The sequence below is a fragment of the Anser brachyrhynchus genome, assembly GCF_964034855.1.
Source record: "Anser brachyrhynchus genome assembly, chromosome: 5".
In the NCBI taxonomy this organism is placed as follows: Eukaryota; Metazoa; Chordata; class Aves; order Anseriformes; family Anatidae; genus Anser; species Anser brachyrhynchus.
Window position 1 is genome coordinate 5,632,614 of NC_137699.1, and position 13,417 is coordinate 5,646,030.

Sequence of the window (13,417 nt, forward strand, 5' to 3'; positions counted from 1 at the left end):
AGGCTGGTGGAACTGCCATAGAGATTGCTCAGGAATGGTGGTGGAAGAGCTCAGACAGATTACTGTAACACAGTTTTTCTCATGAAGGAGAGGATGTGGCAAAGAAGGACCCATGTCCACAGACCAAAGAGGTGTGTGTTGTCCCGTAAGTACGGGTAGCTAGCAGAAGACTTATTTCATGAGGGAAAACTAAAAAAGTAGACAAGAAAATCAGTTCTTGAGCATAGACTGATGGACAGTCCTAACAAACACCACAAGGCAGCAGTGATAAGTGATATCAAAACTGCCTCCATTACTCAGTTTATAAGTGCTTTTGGTAAATAAGAGGTTAATAACTCTGTTTATAGTAAGAAAAGACCCCTGCCCTCGGATACACACACTTCACTGTACCCAGATAATCCCTGGAGCAAGGAGGTTTAAGGTAATTTGTGGTGCAGCTGTCCTTTTCTGGAACATGAGCAAATTCTCCTGCACATGGTCAGCTGCAAGAACAAATGTCTGTAACAAATGAAAAAACAAGATGTTCAACCGCAGCCTTCTGCGCTTGCAAGAGGGGCACGTGAGCTGGGCTGTTCATCCTGCCCGAATCAAACTCCAAGGCACGAAAGGGTTTAGTGTGCGGCTTACAGCCAAGTGGAAGCAACATGTCAGCGGTAAGGGAGGAATGCTGGTGATGGAAACCCGACTGATTGACATACGGTGGCTATAAAGTCATAGTAAATCTATTGTTTCGCCAGAAGGAAGCAGGATTAGAAAATGTATAATCGTTACAATCCCTGCAGTATAAAGCTTCAAGTGACGGTTGCTCTCCTATTGCTCGTGTGGCTCATAGTTGGCCTAATCCCACCAACTGAGTGCTTGGGCAAAATCTTTGTGTGCTCCATGTGGCTCATACCATAGTCATTGGGATGTTATACCCAAGAAACACCTCTATGGCACTGCAGAAATTAGCTCAGTAATTTTCAGGAGCTACTTTGTGTTGCTGCAGAGAGCCACCACGGTGCACAAGGCAAGTGCAAAAATTATGTTCTGGGAGCTGATTCTCGGTATTAACTAAAATCTAATTAATCAGTAAAAGGCTGGCTTAACAGACAAAAACCCTCTGGGAATTTCCTATTAAGCAGGAGTGGTTGAAATCTTTGAAATGCTTTCAGAGTGCTTCAGTGATGTGAATGAAAATGTTTGGTGGAACATTAGACTAGTAAGATGTTGGGTAAAACTGTAGGTGATACTTTTTGCAGTGGTTCTCTCTATGTTGTCGTTTCTCCTTTGACCTGTATTACAACAAACACACTGTCTATTGTGCTTGAGCTGGGGCCTGTTTTCTTCCTAAATGCTGGTGGTAATAATAATATGAGGTGGTAATATTAATAGGATATGTCGCTGCATATACTGTTGCTGAGATGGGAGGCTGTACGTGCCCTATACATCCCAAAGAGCAGCCATAGGAAGTCCACATGGTCTGATGTTTGGGTTTTGCTCTTGATGTTCAAAAACAGTAAGTGCTGCTCACTTGTAGGGAGGTGCAGACCACATGAGAAGATATGAAGGGATTCATCTATCAGTGTTTGTAGTACAGGGGAAAGGATTTTCTAATCCCTTGGTTTTACGGCGTGCTCAGAGACAAGATAACTCTGAAGGTGATGTTGCCTGCATAAGTGGTGCACCTACCTTAGTGTACTAACTGTGGTGGGATTGGGAATGTGCCTCTAGAGCAAAGCTCTTGACTGTCCCCATATACTGTGTCTTGGTTGTGAAAGGGTGTAGTCACAGAGTGCATCACCTGGTTTCCTTTCAGACAAATTGAAAGGGAAAATGCTCTGTAGGAGTGCACCAAATGCTGTCTGACAGCTTGGGGGCATTTAGTGTGCAGGTGGAGATGAGAGCAGGCCCACAGTAGGGACAGCGGTAGCATGAGCGCCCAGTCCTTATCACCAACTACTACAATATGGTTGCTTTACTAGTTTCAAATCAATGAGTAGTGTTCAACGCTACTGTAAAATATTCTGAAAGTCTTTCTCACATGGTAGTAACATTGGACCTTTTCTGCATGATGTTTTCTGCAGTTGAGGGATCAAACGGCATTTTCAGCAGGAACTCAGGAAAATGGCAGTAGCAGGCTGCATTCAAGTATTTGAGAAAAATAATTTTGGGGAGAGTATGCACAGTAGCAAACAAAAATATACAGTGGAACTACTGGAATGCAGTCTGTGGGTGCCCAGGGACTATGTACAAGTGAGATACTTCAATCTCATTTGTTATAAAAGGTGAAGACGTTTGATAAATGGCAGGCTTTAGACTAAAATGGTGACATTGTAATATGATGAAATGACTTCATATCTACTTCTTTCTCTTTCTTTTAACAGAAACATTTTTCTTAATTAGAATATCAAATCTGTAAACCTCTGTATATTCATGGTTACAAGCTGTATGTAGCAGTTTCCCACTGAATGTGGTCAGCACTGCCCTTTTGCATGACTGAAATAGGACTATTGTGGACTTGTATTATAATATGGAAATTCAGTAGGGTTTCTCTTTTTTATAGACTAAAGGTCTTGGAAAATTACTGTTTTAGTCTAGTGAAATAAAATAATTCAACTTCCTGTGAAGGACAATTTCCAATTAGATACTAAAACCATATTGTTTTAGGAAAAAAAAAGAACTGTATTTTAAGTAATGTTTTTTTGTTTGCACCATACATATCAGTAACAATGGAATTAACTCTCACATAAAACTAGATATTCCTCCTTCTCAGGAAGCTGAAACAAGATTTTGTGGTCAGATTTTCAGCACCTTGTCTGTACTGTTTTTGAGTAAGATTCTGCAAAAGTTTTGACTTTAAAGTATCTGTGAGTTTAAATGGGAGATAGACACACTGTTTTTGAATAAATTTTAGCAATAGCTGGTCTGTTGCTGCTTTTGTCGTAGGAGTGAGAAGCTGACAAAATGAGCAGTGCACGATCAGGACCTGGTAAGATGTTGTACATGTTTCTTGGGTGGGAATACACGACTAGAAACTGAAGTTGCAGTAGCCCAGCCTCTTGACTTAGGGTAGAGCTTGCTTTTGTAGTAAATGGTTGAGCTTTGTGTATCTTAGCTCAGTGTTAAGGTTTATTTTCCAGTATTTTTTTTTCAGCCTGGCCTTCACAGCATGGAATAAGGAAAGTCTGTTTATATATTTAATTACTTAGAGGGCTGAATTTTGTGATTAAACACAGTAGTTTGCTGTATCTTTCAAACTGGGTTCTGCTGGGCATATGTCAGCATAAATCTGTTCCTGAGCTCCCTTCTTTGAGATGGAAGGAGGGCTACCTGCACCCCTAAGGAATTTGGAAGTGGTAGGGGCTGTCGATCCTGTACTGGAAGATGGGAGGGAGGAATTAAGTTCTAATATCATTATCCTGATATGCATGAAAGCCCTGAAATGAATGAACAAGTTAAAAGGGGTGTGTGTGTGGATATTACTACAATTCATCCCTGGATTTTGCAAGCAGCTGAGCCCTGTTGAGGTGATCCTGTGAAGGGTTAATGCAGCAGCAGCTGGCCACAAGGCTTGGTCCTTATCTCACTCTTATCCTCTGCTATTAACCAGCCACAATTACGGACCATATCGGTTACTGCCATCTGTTTTTTCACGAGGCACTCGTCGGATTGCGGCCAGCAAAGGGGATTAGGCGGGGACAGGCAGAGATGCCAGAAGGGTTCTGCAGCGCCGGGTCCCGCGTGCAGCCGCGGCTGCTGCGCGCTGCCGGCCCCGACAGCTGCGAAGAATTGAGCGTAAAGATAAACTGTGAAGGCTGTTTCAAAGCCGCTGTGAAGGAAACACATTGCTGCATGGACTTGTAATGCAGGGGTTGTGCAGAGAGGATTTAAGTGCCAAACACAGGCATTCGGCACTTGGGTGTGCTGTGGGTGATTTTTAGTTTCCAGCGTGGGTCTTTGGCGGTGGTGTGGAACATGGGCATCAGGCACAAGCAAACAGCAGCAAGAAGTGGGTACAGGGAGGGGAAGAGAATCAAGGACCATTGACTGAAATGCCCCTTCAAAGCTCTTAGCACTAGAAGTTGCTGTCTGGGTGCCCGCTAAAAGAAACTGCTTCAATTGAAGGGGACTGCTTTGATTGCTGGAGTGTCTGACTGGGGAAGGCAGCATATTCTGGTCCTGATTATCAATGTTAAAGAGCAACGGGACTTGACAAATATTGACTGCTGTTTTCTTTTTTGTCTAAACTTTGCAATGTCGGACTGTCTTGTAGTAATGTGAGAAAGGAAGAGTTTTCACTGTGATACCAGGGATTCGGGAATCATTATGGCTCAACAGCTGTACTTTGATTCTAAATTTTACTAAGACCAGATTAATTAAATTATTCCAAAGTATGGTATACTGCCAAAATAATGCTCTTGGATTTTATTATTTTGGGTAAATTAAATTAAGGATAATACAGATTTTATTGTTTTAAAATTAATACTTAACTAATGTTTAATATCCCTTCTTAATTTTTAATTAATACATGATAGTTAATATCCTTAGGATTAACATCAGTAGAAGAACAAATCTAATTATTTGTAACACACAAGTCAAAGGAATAGCTAAAGGTGCACTGTACTTGTTAAAGCTACTCCTTCCCCTATGCCGGTTCCCGACAGACCTGAGGAACAAATGGTAAAAATCATGCTGTAATGTTTCTGGTATTTTTGTTATTTTGGGTTAGTCGGTGCTTTTTGGATCAGGCAGTGCTGTACTTGACTTGTGCTCTTGACTTGATCTGGTGTGCCCTAGATTTTGGGGAAGGGGGGTTAGATTTTGTAAGTTAGGGAAGGGGTTCTGTTTGTTTCCTCTGTATGTGCCTGCAGTCTCACCACTGGGAAGAAATGCGAATGTATGAAAAGTAAAACTAAGCTGATGTTGCAGATCACTGGTGTTCACTTGAGATGCAACTACCCCTCATACTCTCCTTTTTTTAAAAAGGACACTTTTTTATCATAATGCTGTACACTAGCAAATACTAAGAAGTAATAATTTTATTCTTTGTTACTGATTTCTTTATCTTTTTAAATCCCCAATCATTTTTTTTCTTTGGGGGGGGAAGTAATGATATACCCACTGTCTTCCAGGAAATTGTTGTTACCCTGGATAGTGGTTACACTGTCGTATTTAGCCATTACCTGAGTCTGGCAGCGTGGTCACAGAAGCTCTGTGGTAGCTCTTGGTTTGTTCATAGCTTGAAATTAAGCCATTTTTAGTAATGCATTTATTCAAATGCATTCACCGTTGGTGCTTCTGGATACTCCTAAACCCTCTTGGTAATGTCATGGTGCTTTCCGCAAGTGATGGTGCTTAATTCCTCACCAACTGAGCCTGCAAGGTCCTCTCTCACTTCACCCACTAAGAAATCTCCTGAGAACAGGCCCGTTCACCTGCTCTGTTGCCTGCAGAGCTCAGGTGTTGTCTTTTCCCCTATAAATGCCCCTTGAACCTCTATGGCAGAGGACTATCTTCATGCAACATGGCTGCCTGGATGGCGTATGGGCTGTGGCCAGGACGCCTCCAGCTGAGCCTGTGGCAGCTCATGTGGTGGCAGCATTGGTGTCCTTCCCTTACCAAGTGGCAGTGACCTGGGGTGTGCACTGGGCTTTCCTGATGGCAGGGTTTTTGAACGAAGGAAGCAGTAATCTCCCAGGCATTCACATCAGTAGTACTTCTTATGTCTATGGAGATGCTATTCCAGCTAACTGCTAGAATAGTAACCAGTGTTTATTATGATGTTGTAGAATTAAGTTGTTACTGTTCCTATGCCCAAATGGGGCGTAAACTAGTGCTGAGGTAGTTTAAAATGTTCAGGTTGAGAGTAGTCTTTTACAGCTTTGTGCTGGAGTGAAAGGCTATGTTGCCGAAACGTTCCCTTGAGAGTCAAGGTTAATCTTTCAATAGAAGTCATAACAATGTTAACGTTTTCCACCTGGTAAAATCCATTTACTTATTTGTACCTTCCTTCCTTGACTGTTTATGCAGAACTACTAGCATGCTCCACGTTTACCAAAAAGCACAGAGGCGTATTGGCACCATGGGCCTGTAACTGCTAGAATGCATACGGCCTTCTCAGAATTCCTTTCCACGTAATTAGATTTCTAGGTGTGAAAAGTTATGTATAGAAAGCTACACTATGAACACATTCACATATCAGGTTTCCATTATATTCAAGACTAAAACTCAAACTCGCGCAACATTTTTTATACTCTCCTATTTGACCATTGCTTCCTTTGTATGCCTTCAGCTATGTGAGAGCTAGAATTACAGGTCTTTGTTGTTGAGTGGAAATAGCTAAATCATGAATGCAAGAAGGAGCTTACATGAATGCTCACGGTCTGCAAGATAGACATACAAAATAAAAGATGTCCACACCTTCAGTTCTTACTGGAGCTTGACTGGGAAGTGGCAGAAGTTTTAGAAATACTCTCTGAAAAGAGCTTTTGTTTAGTTGACCTAAGTATAAAAAGTGAGGTGGAAAAAATGAGGCTGAATAATTCTCAGTCCATTGTTATTTGTGTCTGCATGTCCAGTTGGCCGATCTCTGCAAACATGTGGGTGAAGGGTTTACTGGCCTTGCAGCTAGTCTGAGAATAACATTTGTTTTATTTTACTTTTTTTCTTGATGTAAATTTGTACCTCTCCTAGCACTACTTCAGATGCTCTCGGGTCTTTTTTTCTGAGTATCACCTAACATGCGGCCTCCAGGATTTGGTTACAAACCTCTGGTCAAAATATAATTTTCAGAAGTCTGGGGATAGAAAAAGCCTCGATTTTTTGCCTGAAGCTCTTAATTCACTCTATTCATTTTGTGAAACACTGTGGAGCCTGGCGGGCCCCCGATGGGCGCTGAACAGAGAGCAGCGGGCAGCCCTGTAGCAGGAAGCTGGGCTGTGCTCCTGGTAGAGCTGATCAGTGCGCGGCGGGTGGCAGCGCCTCGCAGCTGAGTGCTCAGCGGTAGTGCGAGGGGTGGAGGCTGGTTGTGAATGACGGGAGAGTTCATGGCTATCACCAGTCTCCCTAACGAGATGTCTCCTAACTTTGCCTTGTGAAAAAGGGAGCTCAACCCGTGGAAGGTATTACGGACTTGAACACAGCCTGATGGGAAAGGGTGTACTTGTCGGAAAGTACACAGCTCTGTCCCCGTGTCAGCCCTGCAAAGGAGCTGCTTCACTGCTGGGGCCTCCCTGTGGCTGCAAGGACAGAGTGGTGCCTCCACACACCACGGAGGGCGAAACACCGCCGCTCCTTGCCCCAGCAAAGCTCTCTGGTTACATTTCCAGAAGGTGGCATGGGTGTGTGTTGCGCTTTGCTAGATAGATGGGGCCAAGGCTGACTTCAGATTGTTTTCCACAAAAATGTTTAATTCCTTTTGACTAGGGGGAGGCACTTCTGAAACGCAGGAGACGTGTGTTTGTAGGCCGAAACCAATGGATTTAGAAACCAATGGATTTATTTTCAATTTATCCTGAGGCATGGTGAAACTTCAGACCACCGTGTTATCCATTAGTAGGCAAAATGAATATTATCGCACTTTGCAGTGTTTTTTCGTGATCCTTCAGATATGTAAAGCAATCCTTTAATTTTAAAAAAATCCATTGGATTTGTTTATAAATACAGATACATTGTTTAGGACGTCAGATAGTGACATATTTAAAATCTCTTCTGAAATGGAAAAATAAATGAACACGTGAGAAACATAGCTAATATGGGTGAGTGGCAACTTCACCTCAAGTCTGCCTGCTCAGATTTTCATAAGTGATGTTTAAACAATGAAGACAGCAGTTTGAGTTCAATATGAAAACTAAAACTACTTTCGCTGAGATCACTTTTTAATCTGCTCCCATAATTCCCTTTCTGCAGCTTGAAGGAGAAAAATAGCCATATTTCACTCTTTCTTCCAAAAGACTAGTACCATCTAAAACGATGAGCTTTATGAAATTGATCCCTGCGAATTAATGCAGCTTCAGATAGATCACTACTAAGGTTAGGTCACTTCTTTGGAAAGAAGCTGGTTTTTCTGTGTGTGTGGTTTTGTGGTTGTTTGGCTTGTGCATTTTGTTTGTTTTGTTTTTATGGGTTTCCTGTGTTTTTGATTTTTTTTGTTTTGTTTTCTGTTATAATGAGCAATGATGGAGGTGAAATGTGAAATTGTGGTATTAAGAGGTTTTCTTGGGTTAGGGATTCAGAGCCAAATGCAGGGACTACAGAAAGGGACTAGCCAAAGGCAGTGTGAAGTCTCCTTCTGTTAGCATGAGTCGGGGTGGGGGGAATCTAAGTACGAGGTGGATGTATGTGCCATTCAAGCATGTTATTCCTCCCACTTATAGCATTTTAGGTAGCCAAGCTGCTATATAGAAAGAAAAAAGAAAAAAGAAATCCTTTTTGAAAAAAAGTTATTTAAATGGTGAAGCCTGAAAAAGAAACTTTTCTGTTAGTCAATGAGTGGTGACAGTTTCGAGGCTGTGCAGTGTAAATGCATCCTCACCTGTGGCAAAGGGAAGCGTACATATTAGACCAGTCAAATGTGGCACCTTTCCTTCTGTGAAGGATTAGCTTCCAGTGGCTTGTAATCCAAAGTGGTTTATGTAACTCAAAGCGTCACTAAAATATATATACAGATTTTAGAATATATATATATTGATTTATAATTGTTGTCTAACAACAATCTCACTGCATCCCGCAGTTGGCTGTGGCGGATCATCAGTTTATGAAGAACTGCATCCGTGTTATGAAATGTTTGTCTGGGAGCACTGTGGAAAACCAGCACCAAGTCGGGTCTCCTGCGGATAAGGGTGCGCAGCTGGTGGCAGAGCACAGCCGTAAGTAGACCAGAGGCTCGCTGTGGCTACTTTCACACAGCTGCTCAGCACAGATGCAGGTTAAGATAAAATACAGGCTCAGAAAGCAGCAAAGGCCCTGTTTTTTTTTTGTGGCACCTGTATTATGTGGTTGGGTAGAAAAAAGCACTTGGGGGACCAGAGGAGAAACTTGACTGAAGGTGTCTGGTGGCAGAGCGCTCTTCTGGCTGATGCCAGGGGCCGCTGTTGCTCACTACTGGAATGGTTTGCGTACAACTGTGCATGCTGCTCGTGCTGCCCAGTGCTCTGCGGCTTCTCAGTGTCTTCTCTGCTTCAAAGCAGAAGCGCAGCAATGCCCCAGGGGCCTAAAGCTCTCACTTAACATATCTTCCCAGATAGAGAAAAGGGTCATGTTGCAGCTCTTGGCAAAAACATTGTCGAGTTAGTTTTGCAAATGAGTGCACCATTATTTATCTTAATCCAGGTAATATCTTAGTTAAACATGTAGCTTCAGTGAACACTGGGCTATGCACGACACCTTCAAAACCTTTTTTTCCTTTATATTCCCTCACTATAAGAGAACTGGCCAACAGTAGGCAGTTCCTAAAATGTTTTTTTCAACATTTCCTAGTTCCATAGGACTTGACCTGGTTGTGCTCATAGTACTAACCCTCTAGAGTTTCTTATTACAGGCTTGGCACAATAAATTATTTCAATCTATGATCAAGTTGCAAAAGTATTATGAAACAAAACAGAATGAGAAAGCTGGAGGGAAGCTTTCAGAAATAAAATGAATTGGTTAAAAAAAACTTATGGGAAATTCTCTTCTTCCCTCGGCATTATTGAAAAACTCTTAAACAAACCAAAACCACAAAAACTATTAATGTAACATTTAGTGTCCAGCAATTGCTCTTTCAAAAGATGTGTGGAGTTGGTGTTTCCTTGCCGAAGCAAGTGAAGTGCTGGGGATCTGTTAGGATTCAAGCAGTTGACTTCTTGCCACTAATATTTATAGTGTGGCACAGGCAAAGTGACTTACTCCAACAGACACCAAATAGGTGGGTAAGATTTTTACACTCTGTTTCAGTGGAAAGTAACTAAAAAGGGACTTGCATTAGTCAAAGTGTAAACAATTTAAAAAAAAATCCTCCAACTCTTTTCTCTATTTCATCACTTACATATGCAGCACATTTCTGTGGATGTAGTTATAGCTTTTTCCTTCTAAAGATGTCACATAACTCTCAAAGAGCCTAGTGTTCAGCTTAACAGCTGCTCTTGCTTTTTTTAAACAGGGCTTCTTCATTCATAAGAAATATAAGGAAAGCATGTCTGTACAGCGTCTGGCAAAGTAGTCCCCTGATCCCTTTCTGGGTAGGTAGGAGCCACCAGTATTTAGGTTCACTTTGATGGAGCAGGGAGAGCAGCTTGTTTTATGCTTTGAAGAAGGTGGCTTTTCTCCCTCGTGACCTTTTGAGGTGCCTGTGTTCATCATTCTTCCATTAAACATGGAAGTTTTAAAGTCTGTGCTGGCATATAGGGGCAGAAATCCCAAAATATTACACACAGCCTATGGACTGCAAAATGACTCTTTGCTGTTGTGCTAACATGGGTCCTTGGAGCTGTGCACTTTGCTCTTCTGCTGGTGGCCTCTTTTGCCTTTGCCTGACCCTTGAACGTGGTGAGGAGGGTGAATGCTGGGTGTGAGAGGAGAGAGCTGCTCATGTGTCAAGACTTACAAGCAAGAGATAGCAAAAATGGAATACTAATCTAAAAGTTTTTAAAATGTTTTTAAAAGCTAAGCGTGGTGTTACTGCCTTAACCTGCCTTCAGTTGTGCCTTGGTTGCAGTCAATAACAGCAATACATGCTATTGTTTTTATCATGCTATTGGTTTTATGACTGGAGTAGCAACGTACCTCCTTACAGTAACGTTTAGAAATAATACTCGAAATAATACTCGTCCTCTCCCATTAGTTACTACCAGTATTTCTGCCTTTCCTTATCTTTAAGACAACTGCAAAGTTTAAACTGAGGTATTTTGAATTTGAGTATGAACAATGGTGTTACAGGTACTTAAACTTGTATACTAAGATGAAGATATGAAAATGTTTTCAGCAGCTTGGAGTTACAGCAGTGGTGCTCTTCTCTGCCACTGCCTTTGTAAACACATCTGCCTCTGAGTGTGTTAGACATCATGTAAGCTTTTCAAAAGAGGAATAAGTGTCCCAGGAAATGATGTTCCCCATTTCTCACGTGGTTGTAGAATTTTCAGGTCTGTTCTTCTGTGAACTGACAGCTGAGGTTGTCACTGGGAGTAGAAGTTTATACCCCTGACTGATGGAAGGAATTGTCTTTCCCTCCTGCTCCGAATTGCAGCGTGTTTGCTAAATATCCACTGAACCACAGCAGTGTCACTGCTTCTCCATAATGTTCCAAAACGTGCCCGGTCTGCTTCTATTTTATTAATATTAAAGACTGGGAACAGTATTACGCAAAGACACATTCAGTAGAAGGATTTTGCTTCCTATGCTTATGGATGAGGTTGTGTTTAAGGGCAAATCCTCAGCTGGTGTGTCTCACTACGGTTCTGTGTCTTCCAGTGGATTTCTGACTGCTTATCCCAGCAAAGGGCCTGCCCTTTCCTCTACAACTCTCAGATTACATTGACCAAGCATTTTGTTTGCAACAGAAAAGTGCAGCAAATTAGGATTAGTAACATCAGCTGAATGCAGCTCTGAAAAAAAAGCTTCAATCAGATTTTTACTTGTCTTATTTTCAGTGAATGAGAAATGTATTTAATTGGATATTTTAGGATATCTGTTAAGGAAATTAGTAAGCTAGGACAGAGAGTAAAGATCACTTAGAATATTAAACAATGGCTGAGTGTGCCAATAATCCATGACACAGGAAGCTAAAATTGCATGTTAAATCAGGAAGAATGATGCAAGAAGCTGGAGAAAGGGGCCAGGCACAAAAATACCTGGTCTTGTGCCAGCCATAGGCTTGATTATTGTTCTGGGGCACTTTAGTGCTGGGTTTATCCTGATGAAGCAAATGATATATTTTTTTCTTCATCATTGCCTTGGCCTGATAGCACCATTTTAGTTTGGTTGTTCAATTCTGTGATGGTTTAACAAAAATTAAAGGAATACACCAAAGCTGGGATGATCTGGACTGCCCATGGCTGCTTTGTCTCTGGCTTTCTTGGGAGGGGGAAGATTACTGGTGGGAAACTGTGCAGACATAGAGTGTTTCTCGCTAGAGGCTTTTCTCATTGCTTATGTGGGATGCCGAAGATGGTATCAAGAGCAATTATGGATCTTATTCTTCCTTTATGGTTTAGTTGAATTTAATTTCCCCAGAAGGAATGCTGTACCTTAGGATTTGACTAAAACTGAGTCAATGGCACTCTTTGGTCCTAGATTTTGTACTAGAGAATGGGGAGGGGGGAGTGTAGGGCTGTATGCCTGCAGATACTTGCTGTGACTGAGCATTTTTCTCCCTGCCTTTTTTGCTGCACTGGAAGATCAGCCAGGAGTACCGCTGAGTGCGCGTTGTGGCTGTGGGGGCTGCTTTCGTGCACACACCAGGTCTTGAAATAGAGACAAGAAAACTCATCTCACCACCAAATCATTAAGCAATAGATGTATAAATGTCTGTGCAACTGTTGCTGTGGATAGCTGTGGCTTTACTATTATTATTATTTTTTTAAACAGTAAGTTATGAGACACAGAACTAAACTCTTACTGGCTTACAGCTTGAGAGCAATTTCCAGCGTTCAGTTTATGAGCCTCTGGGAGGGATTTTGCAATATTTTTTTTTCCTTTCCAAGGGGGGCTTAGGCATCTCAGCTATGACAGGACTGAATTTCATGCTCCTCCAGTATCAGACACTATTACTTAAAATAGTTCCACCCTGCTGTGGGCCGAGCTGGTTTCCCTTACGCCGCCGCGGACGACAGCTCACTGGGAGAAGGGCAGTGCAGGGGCGTGCCTGAACTGCTCAGGAAAAATCCACTCAAACAGCGATCTGCAGATGAAAGTGAGGGATTACGAAGCGGAAAGATCAGTTGTTAAACTTTTAATAGTACTGCTGGTAGCATCTTTGTCAGAGATGGCCGCGTGCCTCCTTCTAACCTTTCCTGACCAGGTATTTCTAGCCAGAGCAGCCCCTGATGAGAATTTGAGTCATTTCTTTTGGCTGTACAGGGGTTGAAATGTATTTGCAGATGTTAGCTTGGAGCAGCTCATTTGTTCCAGCAGGATGTCCTTTGAAGCAGGTTCTCAGGTGGAGATAATTGTCACCAACCCATGCACCTCAGTGGAGATGACTAGCATGGTCGAAGACTGTTTCACTGTGGCTTGGTGTTGTGTTAGGGGATTGTGCAGTGTATGGTACCTGTCGAGCATGGTTGCAACAGCAGCAGGCACAGCCACCCATTTATTTCCCCTTGGAAGGTTGTCCTCTAACAATCATGGATTAGTTGGGGCATGGGGTACGAAATGGCTGCAGTACAAGGAGCCAGCTGGAGGTGCTCGGCATTGCGCTTCATGTGCAGGGAGGGAAGGACAGCATTGTCCAGCTTTCGCT